Source organism: Antechinus flavipes, chromosome 1 (assembly GCF_016432865.1).
Source record: "Antechinus flavipes isolate AdamAnt ecotype Samford, QLD, Australia chromosome 1, AdamAnt_v2, whole genome shotgun sequence".
NCBI lineage: Eukaryota > Metazoa > Chordata > Mammalia > Dasyuromorphia > Dasyuridae > Antechinus > Antechinus flavipes.
The window spans coordinates 692,914,780-692,929,125 of NC_067398.1; the positions used below are offsets into that span (position 1 = coordinate 692,914,780).

The 14,346-nt window shown below is 50.5% G+C and overlaps 1 protein-coding gene across 11 annotated transcripts in view; it reads left to right on the forward strand.

The window, feature by feature from the left end:
• Positions 1-14,346, forward strand: part of PITPNM2 (phosphatidylinositol transfer protein membrane associated 2) — a 265,745-nt gene that overhangs the window by 115,317 nt on the left and 136,082 nt on the right. Inside the window, exon 1 of one of the 11 annotated variants that reach the window (XM_051972684.1) lies at positions 699-3,639. The exons of the other annotated variants lie outside the window; for them this stretch is intronic. The gene's annotated coding sequence lies outside the window, so the exon portion shown is untranslated. Of the gene's footprint in view, positions 1-698; positions 3,640-14,346 lie in introns of those variants that run through there. 11 annotated transcript variants of the gene reach the window in all.

Here is a 14,346-nt window from a genome sequence, read left to right on the forward strand (position 1 = left end):
AGGGGATGTATGCACCCCCCAAGGCCCCGCAGGGCTTTGGGGAGTGGGAAGGACGGGAGTCGGCTTTGCCGTGGGGATTCCTATTGGTGTCTGTGTTCGTAGCTGAGCTCCTCCAGTGGGTTTCCCAGTTGGGATGGTTGCTTGTAATTAAAAAGCACTCGTAATACAATTTGGTCCACCCTGGAGACGGGCAGCTTTGAAGGAAAATTCCCCAAGGAGGGGTTCATGGGAACTCTACTGGTCTCTGGAAAAGTCATTTTAAAAAACAATCAACGAACAGACGGCGGCCCAAGGCTCTTGGTTGCCACGTATGAAACAGTGTTAAGCGCCCGAAGGTTGGGAGTTAGACGGCCTGTTCTGGGTCACCTGGGCTGTCCTCCTCAGCAGGCCTCAGTTTACTCATCTGTAAAATGAGGCAGTTTCACTAAGACTCCTTGAGGGAACCAAGTCCTCCGAGCCTGAGTTTGTGCTTGAGAGAGGAAGGGTCTTCTCCCCACTCGCCCCATCCGTGCCGTTGGCTTGTTTTTCTTGAGCCGTGCAGCTGCTTAGGCCCCGAGTGGCCATCCTGGGCTGGTGTTGGCTTTCCGCCCAGGCTTTTGGCCTGAGCTTCCTTTTCCTGGGAAGGAGGTTCCTCCTCCATCTTCCATCCCATCAAGTCTAGGAAAGGAGCTCTTTGGAACTCTCCCAAGGCTGGCTCAGCCCAGATCAGTAAGTGAGGGAGGGGAAACAAGGGGAAGGTGCTAGCTCTTCTCCTCCCCTCTCACCTGGCTCTCCTAAAGATTCTGAGACAGGAAGGGCAATTTCCAATTTCCTCCATTTTTACCGATGAACAAGCCGAGCCCCAGAGAAGGGAAGGAGCCTTTTCCTGGTCCCACAGTCAGAATACGAATCCATGTCTTTCATTCACATCCCAGCCCAGTTTTCATAGGCCGTGTCAGTCAGCAGGCGGTTAGTAAGGGCCTGCTGGGTGTCAGACACTCTGGGGCGAGCGCCTCATTGTTTCGAGGCGTGGAAATATTCAGTTAAATAGATGCAAAATAAATATGTAAATATACAGTGGGGAAGGGGCCCTATCAAAAGTGAGGTCTGGGGAGAAGAAGGGAAAGATCTAGGGGGAAAGAAGGGGAGGGCCCCGTCTGGCTGAAAAGAAACTAAGGTTTGTAACCACTTTTAGGTGTGGTTTGCTTCTTCTGGGCACTTGACAATCATGCAGTCAGTCTCCAAGCCTTGGTTAAGCATCTGGGCTGTGCTGGGGAGACAAGGCAGTAAGGGAGCCCCAGTCGGTCTGAGGTGTCAGATGAGGAAGGGGCCTTGGCTGTTCCCTCTGCCCTTCGTGGGACCGGCAAGTTCAGCTCCACATTGCACCCAATGACTCCATCTCTTCCTGTTCTCAAGAAGAGTCGAATTATTGGTCAGTGGAGAAGGAAAAGTGGAGGAGGTGCCGGAAGAGGAAGAAAGCTTGGTTGGGAAAGGCCGAGCCTGGGGTCTTGGGCTGGGGTTGTCCCTTCCTTGTTGGGGCCGACCTCCCCCTCCACAGTCTGCCAGCGGAGGAGAACCCTAATAGCGGTGACACGGGATTAGCTTGCTAAGGCTCCCCCCAGCTTCTCTTCCTCGGGGCGCCGCCGTGCTGGACGGTGCCATAACTAGCCCCTGGTTTCTGACCAAGGAGACCAAAGCCATCGTCCTTGAGAACGGGGACTGGTTTTGTGCCTCTCCCCAGCGCCCGCTCGGAGGAGTTTAATAAATGGTTGTTGACTGTTGGCCGACCTCTCACTGCTGTGAATCTAGAGGAGGGAGCTGAGTTCAAGGTAGAGACCCCAAGTCACAATCTGGAGACCGAAGTGGACCCCTAGGAGATAGGGAGGGAGGGGAAGGAATCAGCATTTCTGTTAAGAGAAATGGCTCTCTGCTGAGTGAGTCCCTGCCCAGAGAAAAAGCTTTTGTTAAGTTAGGGAACCTGCGCTGATAATGGCTTCCGGACAGGCCAACTGAGCCCACGTTGAGGGCAGGCTGTATATAAGCCAGTTATGACTGATCCCCGACAGGGGCCTTGCTTGGCCTTCTTAGTCGGGCAGTAAATGGTAAATGGGGAGGGGGAGGATCCCATGAGGACCCTGGGAGATGCACTGATAGTGGCTAAATGGGACTGGGAGTGGTTGTGGGTAGTTGGCAATGGGCCCCAGAGGCTCCCTGGGGAGCTGCCATTTGGAGTCTTTGCCTTTCCTTTTGTGGGGATCATTGGTGGTGATAAGTGCTCCATTTTGGGAATTGTAGGGAGGAAGAGATGAAATAAGCCTTTTATTTACCAGCTCTTTCCTCTTTATCTGAACTGGGCAAGGGGTGGGTGAGGGGAGGAACTGAGGGAAAGGAGGAAGAAAGAAAGATCTGGAGGGAAAGAAGCGGAAGGAAATATTTGGAGGGGAAAGAGGAAAGGAAAAAACTGGAGGGAAAGAGGGGGAAGGAAAAATCTGGGGGGCAAACAAGAAAGAATTAGGAGAAGAAAAATCTGGGGGAGGAAAGAAGAGAAAGATCTGGGGGAGGAAAGAAGGGAAAGAGATTTGATGGGAAAGGGGAAAGGAAAGAACTGGGAGAAGAGGGAAAAGAAAAGATCTAGAAGGGAAGAAGAGAAAGGAAGTAACTGGGGGGAGAAGGGGAAGAGGGGAAAGGAAAGAACTGGAGGGAAGAGGAGGAAGGAAAGGCATGGAGGGAAGAAGAAGAAGGAAAGAATTGGGGAGAAGAGGGAGAAGGAAAGATCTGGGGAGGAAGAAGTAGAAGGAAAGAGCAAAGGAGGAAGAGGGAAAGGAAAGGTCTGGGTGCCTTTCTCAGGACCTGTTGCCTCTTAAGTAGGATTGGGGAAGAGTTTGGTGCAAGAACACAAGGGGAGACCCCCAGCCTATTTATTGTACTGTTCTAGTCTGGCCTGACGTTACCAAGGTTCAGTGGATCCTCATAATCTCATGAACAGTTTCTCCCTCACCACTCCCCAAGCCCCTTTGCCAAGAACACTGGCTCTGGAGGGAGAGATCCTGGGTTCAAAATCCCGTCTCAGTCATTGTGTGACTTTGGTCAGTTCCCTAGCTTTCTCCAGACTCAGTTTCCTATCTGTGAAATGGGGAGGTCGGACTTGGCGGTCCTTGTGGCCCATCCGCATCCAGCCTGTTTTCCTCCACCGAGCACTGGGCTCCCGAGCAGGAGCACTCGGAGCCGGGGCCGCCGGCTGCCCCCTCGGCGGCCATCTGGCCAGAAGGTTTTAGGGGAGGTGGCTGCCTGGTAGAATGTTGTATGGATTGGCTATTTTCTGTTGCTATTCCTCCGGCATATGGCTCCACCGCCCTCCTCGAGCTCACTGAACAGCTCCCTTTTCTCCATGGCAACTTAGCTCAGGGAAGGAAGGGAATCGATTCTCCCTCCCCGTCCCCCCCGCCAGCCTCCCTCCCTCCCCCACTGTGCCGGAACATGGCTCTCCTGTCCCAGTGACACATGCACGGTGCTGGCCCTTCAGCCTCCCTGCTCGGGCCGCCTGGGAGAGATGACAGCTAGTCAGGAGCCCAGAAGGAGATGGGGGGGCCGGTGGAAGAGACCCAAGCCTGCCAGTCCTTGGATTTGTTTTTCTCTCTCCTTACCTTTTCTTCCTGAAAGGTAATTTTCTGTTCTTGGGAGATGTGGCTCGGCGCGGTGGGGGGTCTGTGGGCAGGGCCGGGGCCGCCCCGGTGGGATAAATAAGAAGCCGCGGGGCGAGGAGGCGGCTGAGCCAGAAGAGCTGCTCGGGGACCGCTGGGGGGTCGGGGGGCAGGCTTGGGGGACTCTCCTGGGAAATTGTCGGAACGCTCTTGTTGTTCAGGTGCGGGCTCCTGCTCGGTTTCTGTCCTAGGAAGTAGCAACACGGACTGAAGTGGATTGTACTGAGAGCGAGGGGGGGGGGGGCCAGGATGGAGATGGAGACGTCTCTGTGGGTGCCATATGTCTTTAGGTAAAGCTGGGAAGCAGGGATGGGAAGGGCTCGCCGAGCACAGGTTTATTACATGTGATCCCCCCCTCCGCCTTCCCCCTCCAGACCTCTCTCTCCAAGTCTAGGAATGAGATGCATATTTTTTCCTCTCGCTCAAGATTTAAGAGGAGCTGCTTTCAGGAGAGCGGGGTTGTTGGCTGAGTTTCAGAAGGAGCGGTCTACTCAGCATGGCAGGCTCCGAGAGCACCATCTGGGATGTGTTCTAGTGGAGTTTGATTTCTGACGGGGTCTGATCACGCTTGCCCACTGGGTCAGACCTGGGGCCTCCCCCCTTCCTGTCCCCTCCCCAAATCCGTCAGCATCCTCGGTGGGCCCGGAGGGGGCTCTCGGAGAGGAAAGAGGGGGTGCCCGCTCTGGGCAGCGCCCCCCCCTCGAACCCCCCGGAACCGTCCCCCCGCTGTGTATTGTTTACATGCGAGTGGAAAGTGAAGCGTGCCTCTGGAACGGAACAGACCCCGTGAGGATGGAAAGTGAGGTCGGGCGTGAGCAGATGCGGCCGGCCTTTCTCAGAATCCGTGCTTTGGTGTCTGAGCGTGTAAGCCCTTCGTGGGCTTTAAATAGAAATCGTGCCCCGGAATAGCGCTCGTCTGTTGAATCATATGGAAGCTTCAAAGTTGGCTGCAGATGTTGACAAGGCTTTACTTGACAGCGACTCCTGGGATGCCGGGGCTTCGGCGTTTAGCGAACGGGAAGCCGAAGCTCGGCTCTGCTAGAGACAGGGTGGGAGGAGTCAGGACAGGGAAAGAGCCAGCGATCGGGGGTCCCACACAGGCGGACACTGAACCCCGCAGAGGGGAGGGCACGGAGCTAGGATGAGAAGCCAGTCTCGCGGACCTTTAATCCAGGATTCTGCCTCTAAGGCAATTAGGAGATTTCTGTATCAAGCACATTCTGTATTAGCAGCTGACTGAGAGGAGAGTTACTGATTTAAAAAAAGAGAGAGAAAGGAAGGAAGGAAAGCAGAGAGGGAGGGAGAGAAGGAGGGAATGGGGAGAGAGAGAGAAAGGAAGAAAAAAGGAAGGAAGGAAGTAAGAAAGGGAGAGAAAAAGAGGAAGAGAAAGTAGGAAAGGAAGGAAGGGGAAAAGGGAGGGAGAGAGGGGGAAGGGAGAAAGGAGGAGAGGAAGAAAAAAGGAAGAAAGGGAAGGAAAGAGGGAGGGAGGAAAGAAGGAAGAAGGGGAAGGAAGGAAGAAAGGAAAGGAAGGAAGGAACGAAATGAGAGGAGGAAGGAAGTGAGAAAGGGAGGAGGAGAGAGAGAAAGAGAGGAGAAGAAAGGAAGGCAGAAAAGGAAAGGAGGGAGGAAGGAAGAAAGAAAGAGAGAGAGAGAAGAAGAAAGAGGAAGGGAGGGAGAGAGAGAGAGGAAGAAAGAAAGGGAAGAAGGAAGGAAAAGAAAGGAAAATAGAAAGAAGAGGGGGGAAGAGAGAGAGGGAGGGAAGGATTTGGTGTCAGGAAGATTGAGTTCAGACGTTGCCTTAGACACTTAATGGCTTGTGATGCTGGGCATGTCACTTAATCTCAGTTTGTTTCCTCTTGAAGGGAGGTGGGGTTGGACTTGTTCTTGAAGATCCCTTTTGGCTCTAAGTGTATGATTCTGTAAATATGAATGGAGACTGAAGACTCACTGTCTTTTTATCCTCAGCAAGATCCCTCGCATCTGGTGCCTTGTCTAGTCAGTCAGTCAGTCAGTCAATCAACAAACACAAGTGCTGAGCACTGGGCCAAGTGCTAGGTCTCAAAAAAGGGGCAGAAACAGCCCCTGCCATCATGAAACTCACAATGTAGTGAGGGCCGGATGCCAGTAAGCAGGTGCCCACACACTGTTAACAGGGACAGGAGGCGGCCTTGTGGGTCCTGGAAGCCCGAGGGCTGCTCCCACATTTAGGGCTGGGTTGGAGCCTGCTTCAGAGACTTGCCAGCCGTGGGATTCTGGGCAAGTCATGTGACCGCTCTCTGCCTCAGTTTCCCTATCTGTAAAAATGGGAATAGGAACAGCAGGCGCGTCGTTGGTGGGACGAAACGAGCCCTATTGGTCCAGCGCTTTAAGAAGCTCCAAGCGCACCGTGCATACTTGGGCAGGGGTGGAACTGGGCTGGATCCCCTGAGGAGTCTTCCCTCCTACCGAGGCACTGTCCACCCCTATTGGCAGCAAGTATACTAGAATGGAATCGTGCTCCTGGCCACATCAGTCAGGCCGGTGGGCGCTGCGGTTGCCCTTGTTGGCCTGGGCTCCTGACGGATTGTTTAATAAGGTAACCAGAGTGCCCAGGCCAGATCCCCTGGCTCTTGGAGTCTCCTTAGGAGGCACCCTCCCCTTTCCCCGGCAGGCTCCTTCCTTGTTCCCGGTGCTTCTCTGTGGCTCCTTGTTTAGGAGCCGAGTCAAGGATCCTCTCCCAAGAGCTGGGTTTTGCCTCTGCTGGCGAACGCGGACAGATCTGCTTCCCTGGCTCTCAATCTGTCAGCATTTATTGAGCGCCTTCTGCGTGCTGGGCATTTTGTTTAGTGGCACAAAGAGAGGCAAAAACAAACAAAACGGTCCTTGGAGGAGCTCACTGTTGATGGGGGAGATGATATGCAAACAATGTGTGTACCAAAAACTATCTTCAGGAGGAAGAAGAAATAATCAGCAGTGACATGGCTAAAAGTAAGAGGGAAAGACTTCCTGTAGAAGCCTCAGTTTCCCCATCTGTTATTTAAAAAAAAAGCAAATGAGGAAGCTAGAGTGAATCTTCTCCTTTATAGTTACAGGAATTAGGAGAAACCGAGTTGGGGTGGGCTCAAGGGGGAGGGGCCCCCCAGGCCACAACATCTCCAATGGTTTCCCCCCATGGGACAGGAACCCTCGTCCTCTCTGGGCCAGGCCCCATGCCAGGGTCCCCCTACAGCAAGCTTTAGGTCCTGCTTAGTGGGACACAGATTCACCTCCACTAGCGGCTACTAGATGCTTATTCCGTGCTGGACCCGATACTATAAAAACAAACGCGAAACCCGCCCCCACGGAGGTTCCGTTCCCTGGGTGTGTCATGGAGGAAGATTCCCTTGTAAACGTACAGACGTGGCTGGTTCTACATTGAGGATGCTTCTGAGGGGCCACGCGCGTGACCGGGAGCTCCGATTCTCTGTGGCTGGAGGATCAGAAACGTTTGTAAGCCATGGAAAATGCCCCCAGACAGCTTTGCCTTCATCCGAACCGGCAGATTGTCGCCCCAATTCCCCCATGTCTGTTTCCTGCGGTGGGTGGGCTAGCTGGGCTAATTAAGTGTGTCTGGACTTTTCAGCCGGGCTGCAAAAGTCTGATAGATTTACAGTCGGGTGATGGAGGAGGAGGAGGAGGCCAGAAGTTTTTTCTCTCTCTCTTTCTTTTTTAAGCTAGTTATATTTTGCAGTGAATGGAAAATCTAATCTGACATTTGAAAGGTCAGATCCTCAAGCGTAGATCTGTGCTTTGTAATCCTTCCTGTCAGTTGAATGTGAACCGGGTAGAAGGCGCTTGCTTGTGGTGGGTTTTTTGCCGGGGGCCAGGGGAGAGTGGGGGGGGCTCAGCTGTGTGAGATCCGCGGACCCAGAGAGTAGCTGGTGTTCTTGGGACAAATGGGTGGGTGGGTAGATATGGATGAATAGATGGGTAGGTGGGTGAATATGGATGAATGGATGAATGAATAGATGGGTGGATAGCTGGATGAATGAATGGATGGATGAGTGTTTGGAGAGATGTGGTAGAGAGATGGGTAATTGGGTGGATGGGCACATGTGGATGAATAGATGGGTGGATATGGATGAATGGCTCAGTGGATGGATGAATGCTTGGAGGGATGAATGGATGGATGGATTGGTGGGTAAATGGATGGAAGAATGGATGGATGGGTGGAGGGCTTTAGCATGACTGGTCTCGCTTCTCCCAAGGAGATGTGTATCTCTTCAGCAAATCCTGAATGTTTTGTGTGGCCCCATATCTGGGGAAAACCTTCCCCCACCCCCATCTCTCTCCCAGCAGGCCTTGGGAGATGTGATTCTGTGTGGCAGAAAGGCTTTCCTAAAACATCTTTGAATCCTCTGTGAGATGTGAGAGGCGGGTTAAGGATCTGGGAGCCACTTATGTCTGATGAGCTCTGACCATAGTCTGGGTAAAAGGAAGACATGTTCTAGGAAGGGGAGTTAAGGCATTTGGGGGATTTGAACTGATTTTTTCTTTTCAAAAAAAATGAAAAGTATACGGGAGCTGTTAGAAGGTTTGTGAGAACCGGAAGCTTTGGGGGTTAAGTGGAGGAGGGTTGTAAGAAAAAAAACAAACCAGTTTGACAAGCTCCAGCCCATAAAGCTGCCTGGGAGGCAAGGTCCTGCTTTTTATACTTTCCATAATGAGATTTCCCTGATGCCAGGGCTCAGGAGCCAGCCTTAAACCAGCCGACACACTCGGCGTTGGCCACCGCGGTGCTCCTGGCTCCTGTGGCAAGGCTCTCGTGTACCTCACACACAGTGCCGAGGACTGAGGATGCAAAGGAAAAGCAAAAAACAGTCCCTGTGCTCGGGGGAAGGAGGGCTGTGACTCACATGTGTCCATATAGGCAGATGGATTCAGTGGCAGGAAGGCAGCAGCTTTAGGCGGGGGACCTGGGTTCCAATCTCCACCTTGCCACTTAGAAACTGGGGGATGCTAGGTAAGAGCCTTGCCTCTCGTGGTCTCAGTTTCCTTTCCTGCAGAATGAGGGAGATTGGGGGGAATAGCTGAGCTCGGAGGTCCCATCCCTGGGGCCTGCGGTGGTTACCTTATTTCAGACTTGGAGAAGGATTGCAACCTGAGGCAAACTCCCCTGCAGAACTCCGTGCCCCCCGCGTCCCTGCTCGTGCCTTTCTTACTTACGGAGGCTGGCACGGAGGGTGCCCTTTCTCCGCACCCCTCATGATAAGCGCCACGGCAATTTAGAGCAGATCTCCCAGGCCCAGCCCGGGGTTTTACGGAGTAGGAGGGTGAACGGCCCCACCACACAGAGGAGTCGCAGAATGAGAATCTGAACCGAGCTCCTCCAAGGACATTCATCGCCTCCTTTCCTTTCCGTACATGATCTCATGACTTATGAATACCCCAAGGATATTCTTCCCAGACCAGAGAGACAAATTGCTATCTCTAGAGCGAGGTTCACCCGGTCCAGCTATTTTATCTTTAATAATAGTTAGCAAGGTTTGCAAAGTGCTTTACAAATATTATCTCATCCGATTCTCCCGGCAATCCTGGGATGCTGTGATTGTCCCCATTTTACAGATGAGAAAACTGAGGCAGGCATGATGTTAAGTGTCTCACCTGGAGTCACACAAGCCAGTAAGTGTCTCAGGCTGAATTTGAATTGAGATCTTCAGGTCCTCCGCTCTTATCTACTACTACACTGACACTTCTCAGTAGAACCCACCATAGTTGAACAAAACCCAGCAGTCACGCCTGCCAGTGTGTACCCCATCCCATACCTGTGGGCCACCACCTTTCTGCCAGAAGACAGCAGCTACGACTCTCTCTCTCAGTCCTCTGAATTCCCACTCGGTCACCATCTTTTTTTCTTTTTTGCTGAGGCATTTGGGGTTAAGTGATTTGCTCAGGGTCACACAGCCAGGAACTGTTAAGTGTCTGAGGTCAGATTTGAACTCAGGTCCTCCTGACTTCAGGGCCACCTAGCTGCCCCTATCTCCAAGTCTTGATTCTCCCTTATTACCCGTACCAGTCATTTGTCAAGTATTGCTGGTGCTTCTTTCACTACATATCTCTTGTATTTCCCCTCCCACCCCACTCTGATAATTGGGTTAAGTGATTTACCTAGGGTGACACAGCCAGTAAGTATCTAAAGACAATTTGAACTCAGGTCCTTAACATTCCAGGGCTGGTGCTCTACCCACTGTATCACCTAACTGCTTCACCCCTTCTCTCCACTCACAGGGATCCCACTAGAATTCCCCTGAATTCAAGCCCTCATTTCCTCACCTCCCAGCCTCCCAGATCTCTCCTCTCCAGTCCATCTTGATATTCCTAAAGCACAGGTTCTGAACATGCCCTTTCCTTGCTCACGAAGCTTCAGTGGCTCCCTACTATCATTAGGTTCAGCTGGAAATTCCTCTGCTTAGCCTTAAGGTTCTAGGCCACTTTTCGGGAGAATTCAGAGGACTGAGAGAGAGAGCCATAGCTGCTGTTCAGGTCTGTTCTATAGGCTCCACATTGTAGTCACATTGACGTTTTCCCATGCATGCACGATACCTCCTCCAGTCCTGGAACGGCCTTTGCCTCAGGATAGAGCTCCTTTCAAGGCTCACTTGTCACAGGCCCCAAGCTCTTTCTCAGGATCAAAATGTTCTGTTTGACATTCAAAGCCCTTCATGACCCCTCCTTCCTTTCCCATCTTCTTACACTTTCCTCTTCCACATACTCTTTTTTCCCCCCAATTTAATTAATTGAATACACATTGCTTTATGAATCATGTCGGGAGAGAAAAATCAGAACAAAAGGGAAAAGCCATAGCAAAGAGAAAAAACAAAACAGAAAAAAGCGGTGAGCACGGCATGTGTTGATTTACATTCAGCTTCCTTAGTTCTTTTTTCTGGAAGGCAGATGGCATTTTCTGTCCAAAGTCTATTGGGACTTGCTTTGGATCACTGAACTTTTCATAGTTGATCATTGCATATTCTTGCTGTTATTGTGCACAATGTATTCCGGGTTCTGCTTGTTTTGCTCAGCATCAGTTCATGTAAATCTTTTCGGGCCTTTCTAAAATTGTTCAAAATTTTGTATAGAACAGTAATATTCTGTTTCCTTTATATACCACAACCTGTTCATCCATTCCCCAACTGATGGGTGTCTATTCATTTTTCAATTCTTGGCCATTACAAAAAGAGCTGCCACCAACATTTGTGCACATTTTCCCTCTTTATGACTTCCCTTGGGATGCAGACCCAGTAATGGGACTGCCGGGTTAAAAGGTATACACAGTTTGATAGGCATAGTTCCGGATTGCTCTCCAGAATGGTGGGATCAGTTCACAACTCCACCAACAGTGAATGTATTAGTGTCCCAGTTTTCCCACAACCCCCTCCAACACTCAGCGTTATCTTTTCCTGCTATTTTAGCCAACCTAAGAGGTGTGAAACCACACATGTTCTTGAATCCGTTGCATGTACAGGACCCTCCAACTTGGTTCTGGACATTCCCTCTGGCCATCCCTCTGTCTTGAATGTTCTCCTTCCTCAGTGTGTGTGTGTGTGTGTGTGTGTGTGTGTGTGTGTGTCCATGTGTCCATGTCCATCTAATGCCTTGTGGGCCACAGTTACTAACCAATGGAAACTTGAGGTCTCTTCCGTTTCCTTGCTCAGCCCCAAGCTCCCAGACAGGAGTCCTTGACACATTGTACTGTTAGCAGGGCCCGTCTGTGGCTCTGTGTTCAGTGGGCACACCTAGAGCATAGAAGGGAGAGGGGCTAAAAAGGAATGGGGGGAAGAGAAGAAGAGGAAAGAGTCAACTGAAAGAGAACTAGGGAATATTTCACCACGGGGATAGGGTGAGGTATAATTGCTATGTTCCACTATTTGAAGGTTTGATCTTAGGGGAGAGAGAGAGGGCTGAGACTTCTGCTTATTCCCCAGTGACAGAGCTAGGATTGATGGGTGGAAGCCGCTAAGACATAAATTTAGGTTTGGTGTCCAAAAAAAAAATTCCTAACAAGGAAACATAATCCAGAAAGGAAGGGGCTGCCTGACTGGGGAGGGTAACTGTCTATACAAAGGCTGGGTGAAGGAATCCTTATTCAAGTTTTCCCAGATGGCCTTTGGGGTCATAGTTTTATATGGAGGAGGAACCTGGTCCAATTCATTTATTTTACAGATAGGGAAACCAAGACACACAAAGGGGAGATGCCCCAGATGGCTCAGAATAGGAGCCATTAACTTTATTACAACAATCATCAACATGAAGCCTCCTGCAATATCCCAATGTCAGACACCATTGTTCGTCTGATCCGTAATAATTACAGCAGTGCTACTTCTTCTATCTCTACCGGTTTTAGTAGCCGGTATTACAATACTCTCGACTGACCGCAATCTAAACACAACATTCTTTGACGCTGCTGGAGGAGGAGACCCAATCCTGTATCAACATCTATTCTGATTCTTTGGACACCCAGAAGTTTATATTCTAATTCTACCAGGACTCGGAATGATTTCTCAGATTGTCACATACTAGGCAGGCAAAAAAGAACCTTTTGGCTCCATGGGAATGGCGTGAGCAATAATAGCCATTGGATTCCTAAGGCTTCATTGTATGAGCTCACCATATATTTATTGTTGGGCTAGATGTAGACACGCAAGCATATTTCACATCATCCCATTTTTCTCTCTTTTTACTCAGAAATTATTTTCTTTTAAGGGGAGGAAGAGAAAGAGAAAAAGAGGCATATCAGGGATGTGTGGAGGCCAGGGCCACCTGTCCCCTACGACTGAGCTGCTGACCAAGAATTTGTCATAAATGGGGGCGTTAATGGTGTGCTTTAGCTGCTCTCCCAGGCCCGTGAATGGGAGCTGGTACTAATGGGAAGTGGGGTGGGGGAGGAGAGCAAGTCTGTATTAAGCACCATTGGTGACTATTATCTCATTAGAGAGAAAGAGGCGCTGACAAGTTCATGTGCATTATTATCTCGCATGTCGGAGTGGGGAGGACCACTCCTGGACCCGAGCGCTATTGTCTAGTCATCCCTCTTCAGAGAAGTGCTTGAGCACAAAAGCCCCTGCTCTCAGCACACAGTTAGTCCGGCTTGTCTGCCAGCGGCAGGAAGAGGACACCACACCTGTTGTTATTTCTGGCCCCTTGTTTAGATTCTCTCGATAAGTTGTTGACGGAGAACGCTGCCGCTCGGCGATGTTGGTTGGCAAGTGTGTGGGTGTGCGCTTTACCACCGTTTCCTACAACTGGGGACTCTTTGGACAGGGCCACGTCACTCCAGCTGGGGTCATGTGGAGCAAATGGCTTCACCTGGACTGTTCTGTTCTTTCCATCAAATCAAAAGCACTCGTGATCCAGCTAGGCAGGTGAGACAGAAAGTACAATAGCGGAAAGAACGTGATCTCGATTAATCAGTAAGCTTTTATTAGGGGATCCCCCTTTTGTGAAGGACCCCCCTTCCCTTCAGGAAGATCACAAATATATAATATATAATAAATACAAGGTCATTTCAAGGAGTGGGGGAGGACAACTGGCAATAGAGGGAATCTGGAAAGGATTCGTATTTGAGCTGAATCCTGAATAAAACCAGAGCTGAAGTGAATAGGAACAAAGGACATAAGAAAGTATGTCCATTCCTTCATCTGTTTTATGTCAGCCAACGTTCTAGACACTGGCGATAGAGATGAAATGGAGAACCGTCCCTTCTTCCCAGGTCTTTGTAGGATAGGGACACGTAGGTGGCATAGTGGGGGAAGGCAGGAAAACCTGAATTAAAAGCCCACCCCCAGACACTTAGCAGCTATTCGATCCTTGGCCAATCACTTCTGTCTTCCTCTATTTCCTCATCTTTGTAATGGGGATAATAATAGAAGCTACCTCTCAAGGTTGTTGCGAGGGTAATTGCAAAATGCGTTAACTTGGTGTCTGGCACACCCTCTGTGCTTAATGAATTTTTTTTAATTTAAAAAATTGTTAGGCTTTAAATCCTATTCTACGTACAAACGTATAGATCTGTGAGTAACCAAGAACTATATAAAGCAAATACAAAGAATATTTTGGAGAGAGGATCAGAATGTAAGCTCTTTGACGACAAAGACTGGGCCATTTTTTCCCCTCCGTAGCAGCCAAACCAGGTCCGTCGTAGGCACTTAATAAATGCTTGTTGAATTGGATTGGGAGGAAAGATGGAGATGGATCTCTGGAAAAATTTAAAGGGAAAGAAAACATTTTCAGTGGAGAGCAAGAGGGAAGGGAAGGGAGCTCTTGAATTTGGGCCTTGAAGGCAGAGAAGGATTCCCAGAAGCAGAGCTAAGGAAAGGCCATTCCGTACCTCCTGGGGCGTGTGAACCAGAGCTCGAGAAACGCTCCACCCGGAGATTGGCTTTAGTAGAATTCTTGGGACCAGCCAAATGCCAGCCACATGCCCATGAGCCAGCAAATGTCACCGGCACTTTAGGAGTTCCAGGCCCACTCGTAATACCCGCTTCTCATCACACTCCCAACGCCAGCACTCTGAGCCTTCCCCCGATTAACCTCACCCACTCTCCGCTCAGCCCCATAATGCCTACCTTTGGGCGGGTGTTTATGGTGATTACATGTGTGTTGGGCCTGTCTCCTCTATTAGCTTGTTAGAGGCCTTGATCCCAGGATCCCT